Here is a 13,396-nt window from a genome sequence, read left to right as displayed (position 1 = left end):
ATAGTGAAACGACTTGCAACAAATGCAGGATTTTGTTGAGCGACAAGTTGGCCACGTAGGTGGTAATACAAGCAACGAAGTTTTTCAACTTGCAAAGCAACAGTGTTGCACGACCATTTGACGGAAATTGTTTCCCGTAGTACTTGGACTTTATCGAATGGATGCTTCAACTGACATTGGGACAAAAGGCTCCTGGGCAGCACCCTAGAATTTTTTTCCTCAATCTATCATAATTCGTGTGTGAATAAGGGTTTTGGAATATCGGGTTTCAGATAATGTTTTTCCCTTAAGAACATTTCTTTATGTACGTCGGCTAAAGATTCTATTCAGCCTTCAGTAAAATATCTCAGCATTTATAACAGAGCAGTAAGTGTGGCGGACCGATTCTAAGCAACCTGTTTACCTTGTCCCCTATCAAACAAATTGCAATCAATCGGGTTAGTAATTGCACTCTAAGGGGCAATTAATTTCAAATGATGACTTGCAGTGCTATATTGTAAAACGTTTTAGAAGACCGGGAAAAATCACTGAGCAAATTAAAAAACATGGTTAATCTCTTAAGGTACAAGGGTTAAGACTGTCTGCCCAAGGTTTCTTTAACAGAAGTAAAGCGCCAAAACCAATTAGGATCAACAATTTGTAGACACGATTTTAATGCTGTTCAGGGCATAATCTCTAAAGGTGATGGTAACGGAGATTGCATTTTTATCGTTGAAGATCAAGAAGAAAAGGTTAAGGACTAGATAGCTTTCCTGTTTGTCACCGTTATTTTGTAACTCTCACAAAGGTATTTAACACAATTATAACAATTTGTTGAGAAACTGAAAATAGAGTTTTATAATTTTAAGCTATTTTAGTGGCTACCATGCGTTAAAGCTAATCTTTATTCTTTAGGGGTGTCTTTCGGAAAATCGTTCTTGTTCGCGTTCAGTGTTTTTAAAGAAACCCACGGAAACTGTAACTTTCACGTTCTTTTAAATAGACTTTTTTCGAATGCACGCCACGCACTTGGACACCACATTACAACTATTTAGAATTTCGAAAAAGTCTCGCACCTTTCGCTAGCTTAGTATACCTCCTTAGTGATACAGTGCAGTTTGTTTGAATTTCGGTTTTAACGCAAGGCCGGTCATATTCGGCGGGTTTCTTTAAAAACTACTCGAGTGAGAGCGATTTTCCGAAAGACAGCCCCGAAGATGTATCGTAAAGATATGAGATGGTGCTTTAAAAAAAGGGGGTCTTTCTGTAATACTGGGCAGAACGTTTTTAATACAGAAATTGGTTTCCTTAACCTTCAAAGTGCCCTCTTATTTCAATTTTCTTTATTTCACAGAAATTAAGAACTCATCGCCATGGGATAACAAATAATTCAAAATATATAGATATATCTTTCCCTAAATCCATGTCTGAGTTTCATGGCTTGTACAAGTTGCATTAACTTGGAGGAACTTACTAGCATTTGTTCCATGCCTGTGTTCGTGAAAAGCATGGGTTCATCCCTGAGATGACACCACTGAATGCTTTGCTCCAATTTTGAAAATATTTACAACTGCAAAGTAGTCTGTGACGTCATCTCAGGCATGGACCCATGCGTGTCACTAGTCCATGGGACAAGTGGATGCCGGTAGCTGTTAGTAAGTTTTGTATCTCAGCAAAGAAAAACATTTGATGTCAGGGACCCTTTATGGTTTGTTCAAGTAATTTTGTTTAATAAGTAAACAATGTAGCTTGTTGTACATTGCAAAAAAAATGTTAGTTGATTGGATTGTAAAGGCCTGGCCAAATGCTCGCAACATTTTCAACGCAACATGTCGATGTTTATGTGCCACTGGCGCTTTGAAATAGCAAGTTGCCCTAGCGCGCATGCCCTAGTGCAACAATGTTGCGTGAACGTGGCCAAACGAGTAGAACATCATGTCGAAAATCATGTCACATCCAAAATGTTGCACTAAAAATTTGACCGTTTTCAAATTTGCAACATATTGCAACAGGTTGGCAAAACGTATCAAACATGTTGTGCCCAACAATGTTGCAAGATGTTGTCTTGAAATGTTGAGTGCGTTTGGCCAGGCCGTAAGACTGAAACTATCCTATTCGTGATCTTTAAGGTTGATTCTTCAGCCATTTCAGTAGTTTCAGTATGTTCCAGTAGTTTGGTCAAAGTAAACAGTGTAGCTTGTTGTACAATGCAAAAACTGTTAGACGAATATGTTTATCAATAATCATTAAAGGGCCTGGCAATCTGCGAGCCAGCGAGTCATGCGATCATGCGAGCCAAGTGAGTCTCGCTTTTAAGTCTAAGCACCCGTTTCAAGTAGCGCTGATAAACATTATCGAATTCTAAGCACCCATTTTAAAACGGTTAGATTTCAATAACTGTATGACTCACACGTTGACTCGCATGTCGATGCGCATGGCTCACTGGCTCGCAAATTGTCCTCACTCAATCGTTAAGGTTATTTTTTGGGCCCTTCACAGTCAAGCGACGTCACGTTTGACCAATTTGAACTGAGCATTCAAATCTGCGTGCCAGTTTTCCATTGCATGCATAGTTCCCTGATATATCGCAAATAGTCTTGTTATAAAATAAACTGGGTTTGACGAGTGAAAACTATTTCAAGCGCTTGATGAATTATTGTTCAGTTATTGTGAATTTTTTGTAAATCTTTTAAGATTCCATTCAAATCTCGGAATCTCCAATACTGGTCACGCGTGACATAGCTCGACGCTATTTCAGTAGTTTACAACAGTTGAAACCATGCAAGTTAAGGTTAAATACTAATTATGTAGCTCAGCTTCATGATTCCTTTACACTACGGAATAAAATTGTTCAGTTATGGTTTGTTTTTGTCAGTTTGCAACGACTTTTATGAGTACTTTGATGTTTGCTATTTTACTATCTTTGCAGGTTCATTTTGAATAAGGGTAGTATGAAAGGGAAGACCAAAAACCTTGAAAAAATTAATGAACTTCAGTTTGACTATCGAAATTTTTTTTATAGTATTCGGGAATGATACATTTGCGTGATTTGTGCTTTGTGCTAAGCGCAACTTAGGTTCTGTTTTGTTACGTTAGTGCGCAATGAATTTAGTTTTGTGTGATCATTGATTGTGTAACATTGTTTGGAACATTGTTGGGCAGTGTCACGTGCTGTTGTGAAACGGCTGGCCAAACGCGCAAGCATCTTGCAATAATGGGAGGGTCTATCGACGTTTTGTGCTCAGGATCCTAGTATCTTTGCACACCAACAACAACAGAGAGACTATAACAATACAGCATTGCAAAAGCGTCGAAAGTGTGATAACCATTACAGTAATTTAGTTAACAGGGTACAATATTCCGAGTATTGACCATATTCCGGAATAGGAATACATGGATCCTTCGTTTTTACGGAGATTCACATCAAAATCGTCAAACACTTGCTAAAATGCTCCTTAAACATACCTATCATCCTTGTTGCTTCAAAACGCCAGATAATAGGCCCATACCGTTTTAAATCATCACCGTTCATGTATTCTTCTTATTCTGGAACGCGCCCTAACATTTATCCAATATTCCATGAAGGGTCAAATCGATTTTGTCTCTCATTTCAAAGCATGATGAAATGAACACAATTAATTGAAGGTTAATGTAGTAATCATTAGAATTCATAAGCTGTGATATCAAATTTTCATTTAATAATTTTCGTATATCATCAATTTTTGATTGTTGCACGTCTCGTATTGAGGAATATCTCTTACAGTCTAGTAAAAGATGGGTTTCGTCCTCAATTTTACAAAAGGGAAGTACTTCATAATTTGTGTCCGCTGATATTAGCTTTTTCACAGTCACTACTTGCAGCGCATTTGAACTGATGAGCACGCAAAAGAGGTCAACTCGGAAATGGATTACAGCGGTTAATCATACGCGCCCCTCAACGACATTTTTTTCATATTTCAGAAATTGAGTTAGCAAAGATGCCTAGGTCAAACAATGTTGCAATGACGTGAACATCATGCAGAATTCAAAAATGAAATTAACGTCCCTGAGGAATTTTAACAGGGTTTAACTTTATCCGATACCATATAACAAGTTGTACCATCTTGCAACAAGGTGGCAAAAAATTAACCACATGATAATATGTTGAAATGAAATGTTAAATACATTTAACCGGGCCTTCATTGCATCCTTTCTTTGGTAATATTTGATTGTTACTTTGGTGAGTATTGTCTCCTATTGAAAAGTCAGGGTGCACTGTCTTAGTTTTTTCATTGTTGCAATACTAGCCAGTTGAGCCCGCGAGTGCACATTCAATACACTTTACTGTGTCTTTTGTTGTTTACTTGTACCTCAACAGTGCGCTCTACTTTTACTCCTAGGAGCTGGTTACGTCAGTGGGTGCTGTCTGGCTGGTTAAATTGGTGTTGAGTGTCTCTGTTTCGTTGTTGTTGTTGAAACTGTAGTGTGTAGTCTGTGTTTTGTATTTAGTCTGATCATGATACTGAGCGCTGTCCTTAGTTGTGTTTGCTTTTTAAGTCATTTGGCGCTGCCTTTAACAGTTTTCTTAGTTGTTATTTTACCACATGCCTTTTTTTAGTTGTGCTTGCTTGTGAGTTGGCGCTACACAGCATGCGTATTTGTTACTTTAGGTTTGCCTTTAATGTATCATGAAATGGTAGGTTTTACTGCTGCTTCCTACTTCTTTCTCACACGACTAATCAAAAGCTAACAATGTAAAACTGTCAGACGCTGTAGCGTGTGATTTCATCCGACATTTTTTGCCCTTTATGAGCTCTGGAACATTGAGTAGGACATTTTCTTGCAAGGTTACACATCAGTAAGAATTTACCTGTATGTCTGTCTACGTACTATAACCTTTGCTTGTGGCTGTCATTTTGGGGAACTCGTAAAATTAAACTCCAGGTTCTTTTACACTTGCTTAAAAGTTTGTATTACATGATGACTTTAACGTTACCAGTAATAATGCAAACGAAAGGAAAATCAAACTTTACTATCACTATAATTGCAATTATTGCAACAAAAAAAGGAAACAGTGGAAACAACGAAACTCCTGCATTAAGACATTAAAGGCCCACCTTCAACTGACGGGCATTGCGTGCCGTGCAACAATTGTCATCTATGAAAATCCCGTCAGGGCTGAGTTTCATCCAATCAGATGGCTAAGACAAGCATAACAAAAACAAAGGGTAGAAAAAACCTTTCGGTTGACGGTGGGCTTTTAACGGCCTTTGCTTGAAAATGTGAGTCTAAAATCAAATTCATAACATAATGTAAGTTACTTAAGTGCCCTTTTACAACGTTGCAATAGTGCCACAGTAAACGTGGTCTAAGTGCCCTATGTGACGAAAGTGCCTTATCCTACGTTGCAAAAGTGCCTGCATGTTGCTAAAATGCCCTATCCTACGTTGCAAAAGTGCCTGAATGTTGCTAAAGTGCCCTATTTTAGGTTGCAAAAGTGCCCTTCAATCTCTCTCTCTCTCTCTCTCTCTCTCTCTCTCTCTAAAGATTAAAAATAGGGCAGTTTAGTAACAGGCAAGTCTCTGAGTCTCAAATAATAAACAAAAATCAACCTCAACTTTTCTTACGCATGGATTGAAGGAGCCTTGTGTAAGCTACTATGTGTTCACGTTTCAGCCGTACTTCTTTGAAACTCCTTGTGTTATATCAGTTTATGTCCCTCACTTGTTGCCAAAGTGCCCCTTGCCGTGGAAAGTACTAAAAAACCTTTTTCTAAGTGGTTTTTCAAATGGTATAGAGGATATCTGGGGTCTACGATATATTTTGAGCATTCCCTCACTTTCCACAATCGAATCTCTTCACAGATTTTTGCTGCTCAAAAAACGGCGTGAATATATATACATCTTCATGTACTTGCGATGTCTGTAAGACGTCGCAAACAAATCGGTGGCTAAATTTGTAGCGCCTACGTGTTTTATCACCAAATATGAGCATGACTCTCAGGCCGACTGATTGAAACATTGGAAGAAACACACAAGCTATGTTCTGAACGCAAAAGATCATTAGAAGTCGGTGTTTACGATTTTAATGTAAATTTTTTGGATACCGGGTCCCGCAAGTGCATTTCGTTACTAAAGTGCCCTTTCATGTGACGCCGATTTAAGCACGCAAAACTTGGGATTTTCGAGTGATAATCGATGACGTTGAGTTTTAAAACAATACATTGATGGGTTTTATTTTATTCTATTACCTTTTTGTATATTGAATGGTGGATTTTAACGTTGGTTGCTCCTTAAGAATTTTAGGGCACTTTTGTAACTTTGATTAATAATAGGGTTTTCTTAATCATCCCACGCGCGGTTTCAATGAATATTTATACCCGCGATGAAAAAAAAAAAGCGGAACTACACACTCTGGAGTCATAATGACACGCCGTGATATTCTCGCTCGTTAGAGGAATTGGAGAAGGGGGACAGGGGGTGGGTGGATGTGCTAGTGCTGTCGTGATTAAGTTTCTTATAGGGGCGCCGCTTTACACCAAAACCTAAGCCAGAATCGTGGCGTTTGACATATCCAATGGCTCCAAGCTTTGATAGCCTACATTGCATTATTCATAACCATCTTAACTTAATATTTAACATGTGGACTTTTCATACAAAATGATTTCATGTGAACTATGGACGCCCTTTCAATGCTACAACACAAAATAATGTCCCTGCCTCTCTCCAAGAACGATAGTTGTTTCTCTGGAGTTATACTAACTGTGCTACATAACATCGATTGGCACGTGATTTTAGCAAAAAAGGAACATTTGGGTGACCCCTCCCAACCCCCACAACAGAAGAAATCTGCACCTTCACATTCGCAGTCTTGAAAAGTCATTGAATTGCATTTTTCCTTGAAAAGGCCTTGATTTTCCTTGTGTTAAGTTCTTGGAAAGTACTTAAATTTCCTGCAACTTTTAATGGTAGGCAATGAAGCTTTGGCGCTGATTTTGGTTCTTTTTATGGTCTCGCGCGACCTGAAAACACTGCAAAGTTCAAAATCGATCACAACGGTTGCGAATGCCAATAGAAATTTAAGCAAAGACGTAAATACTTAAATACCTGTTAATTTGGGTGACAAACATATGTATTTCAAATTCTCTATAAACCCTACATTGCAATCCTGCTGTTTGAAATGCAGGGTTGATAGCGGTGATGTATGCTTACCCATGACCGTTGCTTTAACCAAAAGTTATGGTAAAATAAAAGATTGCGAGACTGCATTTGCAAAAAGTTGGAAATGGAGACATTTCAGAGTGACACTTCGTGACGAATATTTGACGATGCCTTTGAGAAGAGTCGTCAAGAAACGCACGCACGTGCCTTTAATATTTGAGTGGCAGCATCGATCTTCAAAAAAGAGCCAGGTAATTATCTAGATTTCATTGACTCTGAACATTAATACAATCAAAAGTTAACAACTTTTTAGTAGTCATAATTTTTTCCCCTCTGTAAAAATGTTCAAAATTTACAGGTGTGATGGAGAAAATTCGCTTAGCCAAATCCGACCTCGCAAAGGCAGTCATGACAGGGAAGGAAGACATCATTAAAAAGGTAACTACCCTTTTTCACTGATTATAAATGGCCCAAAACTAAATTAGTTGGAAAAGTATAAATAACTTTCTTAAATTAACAAACCCTCCAAAAAGCTTAATGCATGATACCTTTATTAACAAATTATTATTACAGAATTACCATTAATGTAAGAGTCTTCAGATTATACAATATAATACAAGTATATGTAAGCTTATATAATATTTAACATAATTTATAATATTAAATCTTAAAATAAACAGTACATGCATATGATTTTCAACATTATTATTGGAGTTACTAAAAGCTAATTTAAATAACATTGAAGCCTATTGTCAACATCTTTCAAATTGTGAGAGCCCTTTGCCAGATAATTATCAAAGCATAAGAATCTTTCTTTCTTGGTACCAAAACATATGTAAGAAAATTACCATTTCACAACAGCACTCATGCACATTACAATGAAGGCCTCCTACCTGACTTAGTCAGAAAGGATGTTAAGCATTACCTTAATTTTGGATTCAAAAGCATTTGATCACATTTGTTATGCTAGGATTCGTACCCTTGTGGGCTACGGGTCAGTAGCCCATATGGCAAAGCCGAATGGACTATTAACCCGTGGTCCTTGAGGGCAAAGGGTCTAATAATTTTTGTTGTTTTAGTATCACCCAACTAGTCGCACAGAAAAGGCAATAATGAAGTTAGCAAATGCAAGTTGAAGAAGTATTCATTTGAGAATAAAAAGATAGAAGAAGTCACACTTTTCACTACTCAAGGGCTATTAATGATACTCCTCTAGTAGGGTAGCCAATCAAAATGCAGGATTTTTCATTAGTCCACTAGTTGGATGATACTAAACAATATTATCCACCATTCCACCTAAAAGATAATTGTTTCTGTTGTTCATGTCTCCCAGGAATAGTGGCAGAAATTAATGCCATGACTACTACTTAGCTAAAACTGATTAGAGTGTAATGTGAAGTGCTAAGTTTCTACCTCATATGAACCATGTGAGCGTTAGCCCTACTGATGGAAACGGGCCCACACAAGGACAGAGAAAAACTCTAACCAGGGTGGGACCAGGGTTTTCCCACCCTGGTCAGAGTTTTTCTCTGTCCTTGTGTGGGCCCATTTCCATCAGTAGGGCTAACGCTCACATGGTTCATATGGGGTAGAAACTTAAGTTAGCACTTCACATTACACTCTAATCAGTTAAGTCTGTTCAAATATGGGTGCTACATGGCCAACGTTTGCAAAAACATAATCCTTCCTACTACTTAGCTAGTTACAGAGAAAAGAATATTGAACTGCCTACTCTAAATTGTTATGTGTTGACTAGATTTCACAGATAAGGATAAATTGGGCATATACTAATGTAAGGGCATCAGCCTGAATTAAAGTGTGTGGAATTTAGCCTTCCACGTAAATGTACAGTTAACACCAACAGTCCCAGACATAATTGTTGGGACACGTCTACCTCTTCCTTCCCTCCCAATGTTGGTGTGAAAGATTTGGTGACTGAACAGCTATAAACAACATTGAGAGGGGCAGGGAACGCACGAGAAGGGAACAGAAGATCTTGGCATGAAGTGTCCCAACTATTTATGTCTGAGACTGTAGCTATTTTTCAGTGTAAGGGAAATTGAAATGGTTCAAAACAGAGCAGGTTTCAAAATAACAGATAGTATGCAAAACAAAGAAAGATAAATCCAAGGGATTTTCACCTTATTTCAAAATAACAAGTACTCTGAATCGACTGAGTTAAAAATGCCTGTTCTCACTGAAATTAGTTCCTTTACTTATAAATTTGTGATTAGTTTCATTAACCATTGTGGTTATTCTAGGCAGCCTGTGCTCTTCATTATTCCTAGTTTTCTGTTTCGAAAAACTGTACCCGGTAAAACTGTTACAGTTCTCATTTAATCTAAATATATTATTTAACAATCATTCCATAAGCGTGCATTGGATATGAGATGGTAAATAGCCAACAAGGCCAAATTGGCTATAGCCAGTCTTGTGTACAACAAGTGCAAATGGAATAACTGTTTTCTTAAATTTTTATTATTTAAATTCTGAACTGTTTTACTTACAGGACTACAGGATGTTTTCTCGCTTTTTACAAACCGACAGACACAATTAGTTTCCATATAAGGTCATTACAGTATAATTATGAGCTGATAACCAAGATTGAGTGAGCCAATCAGAAAAGGTAGTCTAAGAAATGCAATAACCGAGATTGAAATTTTAATAATGCATTATAATTAAACATAATAATTAATACATATGCTAATTTCCAAGAAGAAACATTAAAATAATAAGTTTTACATTTTCGAATAACACTAACTTGCTGCTAGTAATTTTCCCAAAAAGTATATTTGAACTGGAACAGCAAATACATTTTCACATCTCTGTTAAACATGTAAGCATTCCTTTTGACTTCAATTGAACCTCAAAACCTGAGTCCTGTTAAAGAAGAATCAATTATCAATTGAAATTACTGGTCCCCCAAAATGTGACAATCTGTGGTAGTTTCAAATAGCTGTCAACCATGAAACACAAAGAAATGCCACGGAATGTTAATAATGAGAATAGTGTGCATTGCAGGGGTTTCAATAACTTTTGCAGTAGATTACTGGGTTAATCAATGTAAACGGTGGTCACTCTTGTCTTTTACAAGGGTTTGAGTGAAAATCAAGGCAGAGTGGCCGGCGGGGGGGGAAACAAATCTCTGACAAACAGACGGAGGTATACCACCGGTGACTGGCTTCTAATGAAACCTCTGCATTGTCTCCTTACTTATTATATTTGCCACTACATACATACATACATTAGATACATACATAATTGACCACTCTCCATAGGGGCGTTTGGTGCCAGTGACACACAGTCAACAAAACAACAGAACAGAACAAAAACCACAACTACAGTACTGTTACGAATTTGAACTGGCCTCAAGGCAAAGCAGCTGGCTATTTACAAGTGCAGCCAAGAAGTAGAACTAGGGACCACCAGGGTCAAATTGATCAGAACCCAGCTGTTCGAAAGCTGATTAACTTAATCCACGATTAGCGTAAACTTTTGTTTCATGTTTTTAACTGTTTGGTGAAAGCTTGTGCTAATGTAAAGTTTTGCAAATATCAGTGTTGAACAGTATTTGGGAGTAGAAAAATAAACTCCTTGGCTAATTTTTATTTGGCTGGGATTAATGATGATTGGCTTTTGAACAACCGGGCTCAGTTGTGTTTCATATTCGATCAGTTGTACTAGTGTTTATGGATCATTTGTACTGATTTGCAGCAGCATGAGTCCACAGTATAAATGTTTCCACAAGGGCTAGTGAGTGGCACACAAGAAGATTGCTTGCAGTTGTACATTGTATAGTTATCATTTATTTTCCTTCCTCTGAAACTGAGACTTCCTGAGGGAGTGAACAGAACTAGCATAGGGCAGCATATATAGCATAAAGGTGTGCTAACTTTAGCTAGCTTACATCCTACCATGACTAATAACTAAAATATGCTGAGATCGTTTACGGTTAGGGATAGCGTTAGTACAACTGATTGAATATTACGGACAACACTTACAACTGATCACATGTAAGAGACACACCTGATCGATAAACTAGTACAACTGTTCGAATATTAGGCACAAAATTGATCGATAAACCGATAGGGACATAACTTATCGATAAATCAGTACAACTGATATTAAAGGGGCTAGGTCACACTATTTTAGGTAATTTTCTTTAATTTTGTTAATTATGAGCTCTAAACGTCAAATTGACAGAGCAAGAGTCTTTCATTTGCAAAATCACGGCCACATAACAACTGAGAATGATTTTCCAGCTGTGTAAATGACATTTTGATGTAGACTGATATAAATTTGAAACAAGGTGGGCTGACATTTTTCAAATTTACCCTATTCAATCCATTCCAATCCTCTCCAGTTTTGTCCATCCATGTCCCTTCTTGGCTTCCCTGTGTTTTCTTAGAGTTCTTCTATAGTTTTGAACAGTTATTTTGATATTTTAGTTAATTCGATGACCATTCGATCAGTGCTGAAATGGCCTAAAATTGCGTGACCTAGCCCCTTTAAGGACCCAAGTGATCGATAAATCAGTACAACTGATGGACTGTCTGGGACATAACTGATCAATAAATCAGTACTGAACTGATTGAATGTCAGAGGCACAACAGATCGAACATCAGGTACAAAACTAATTGATTGAGTAAATCACAAGTCATCGATTTTGACACTCACTGAGTGAAAAATTAACTGATTAAAAAATGACCAATAAAAAAAATCGAATAAGTGATTCGCAACTGATCGATTGATGCCATTTACACAATTAGAAAGTTCACTTACATGAAGCGGGAGGATGTGACTAAACTGATGAGTGGGCCAATCGGTACATGTTGCTATAATTAATTTTGAAACAAACAGCTTATTCGCGAGCCTTTTACTTCAGTTCAGTGGAAAGTACACGGTTGAAATGATCCTTAAAACACTTTTATCACATCATTTTTCCAAGAGCTTTTAAATGATAAGTTTACTTTTTCATGAAACACTCCAGCTACACGAGGATCAGTTTGTGATTTACATTACAAGGGTATGTGCAGATTTTAAAAAAACAAAATGGTATCTAAATCGACATTGTTGCGTATTGTTTACCGATGTCCACTGATGGCGTCAGATATTCATTCGTTGGTGCATACTTGCTGATACTTGTCTAAATGTTTGCACAGAAAATTGTACAAGCCGATTGATCAGAATGCGACCATACCGTAATTGATATTGGGCGAACACATTTTTCCACTGACGGAACCCTGAACCTAGGCACTGCAACATTAATGAATTAAATACAAGGTACCGCTTACCTACACATTAGGTCCCTCACAAGAACGAAATTGGAACGCTTCACCGAAAACTCTTGCAACGTGTTCACGTTTGTCCTCAAGTCAAGTACAATCTGTAACAATTTGATCACGTGACGTACTACGGTTGAGCTGAGGGAGTTTGGTGACAAAAGACCAGATCCCAATGAATGAGTTGCAAGTAATTGGATCCGTGCCATATACACGAAGGGTTCTGGGATCACCAGGGGCGACACATTGCAAGTTGGGTATGACCGAAACTTTTTCGACTTCCAAAAAATTAGAAATTTGGAGAGAGATCAACACTTTTTTGTTGCTCATTTTTTGCTTGATAATTCAAGTAAAGAGTTTGATGCTGAATACTGGTGGGAAATTTATTTAGTTGCGTTTTTGACATGGAGTGTGTTGGCAGCTTGTTTTGTTACAATTGCGTATGGTAACTTGACACGATTGAATTTCTTGTCTTCACGCACGTAATGAAATAGGAAGGGCCTCTAATAGCAAATATGTTATTTGTTTAAAAAATATTTCGCTGGAAAAGGTGACCTTTATGAATTCATGTTGTATAATATACGAGCTTAACTGGATAGTTTTTATGGCAATAGTAAAGCATTTTCCTGTCAAAATGAGGTTAGCGTCTTTCTGGTGAGTTAACTTAATCAAATATACCATGTGCGTCTCGTGAGTTTGTATTTGCCGTCTGCCGTAACCTTGATTGCCACTCTCAAAATTACCTCCAGAACCTACTTTTTGCGTAGAACAAACTTTTAGAATAATCTTCTTGTCTTCTGTTGTGATACTTAACAATTCGGGAACATTTTGTGAGAAATTATTTACAACGGGTCACACGCGCAACTAAAAATTCCTTTTTTAAGCATGAGAATTCGACGAAGAGGTAAATGCGACTAAATTTGTTGCGTGCGTTGCTATTTTTGTGATTTGATTGTTGTGCAAATTTCCCCCGGGGGAAGGGGGGGGGGGGGTACT

At 37.6% G+C, this 13,396-nt stretch overlaps 1 long non-coding RNA gene across 1 annotated transcript; it reads right to left on the bottom strand.

Annotated features, from left to right (window-relative positions):
* Positions 1–9,757: 9,757 nt before the first annotated feature.
* LOC137996605 (uncharacterized) lies at positions 9,758–12,516 on the bottom strand. Its single transcript, XR_011122341.1, has 2 exons — positions 12,413–12,516; positions 9,758–9,998 (listed from the first exon to the last, which is right to left on the bottom strand). It is a non-coding gene; the product is annotated as an uncharacterized lncRNA (long non-coding RNA).
* Positions 12,517–13,396: the final 880 nt, after the last annotated feature.

Source organism: Montipora foliosa, chromosome 1 (genome assembly GCF_036669935.1).
Source record: "Montipora foliosa isolate CH-2021 chromosome 1, ASM3666993v2, whole genome shotgun sequence".
Classification (NCBI taxonomy): Eukaryota; Metazoa; Cnidaria; class Anthozoa; order Scleractinia; family Acroporidae; genus Montipora; species Montipora foliosa.
Note: the sequence above shows the minus strand (reverse complement) of the source record. Positions and strands in the feature narration are given on the sequence as shown.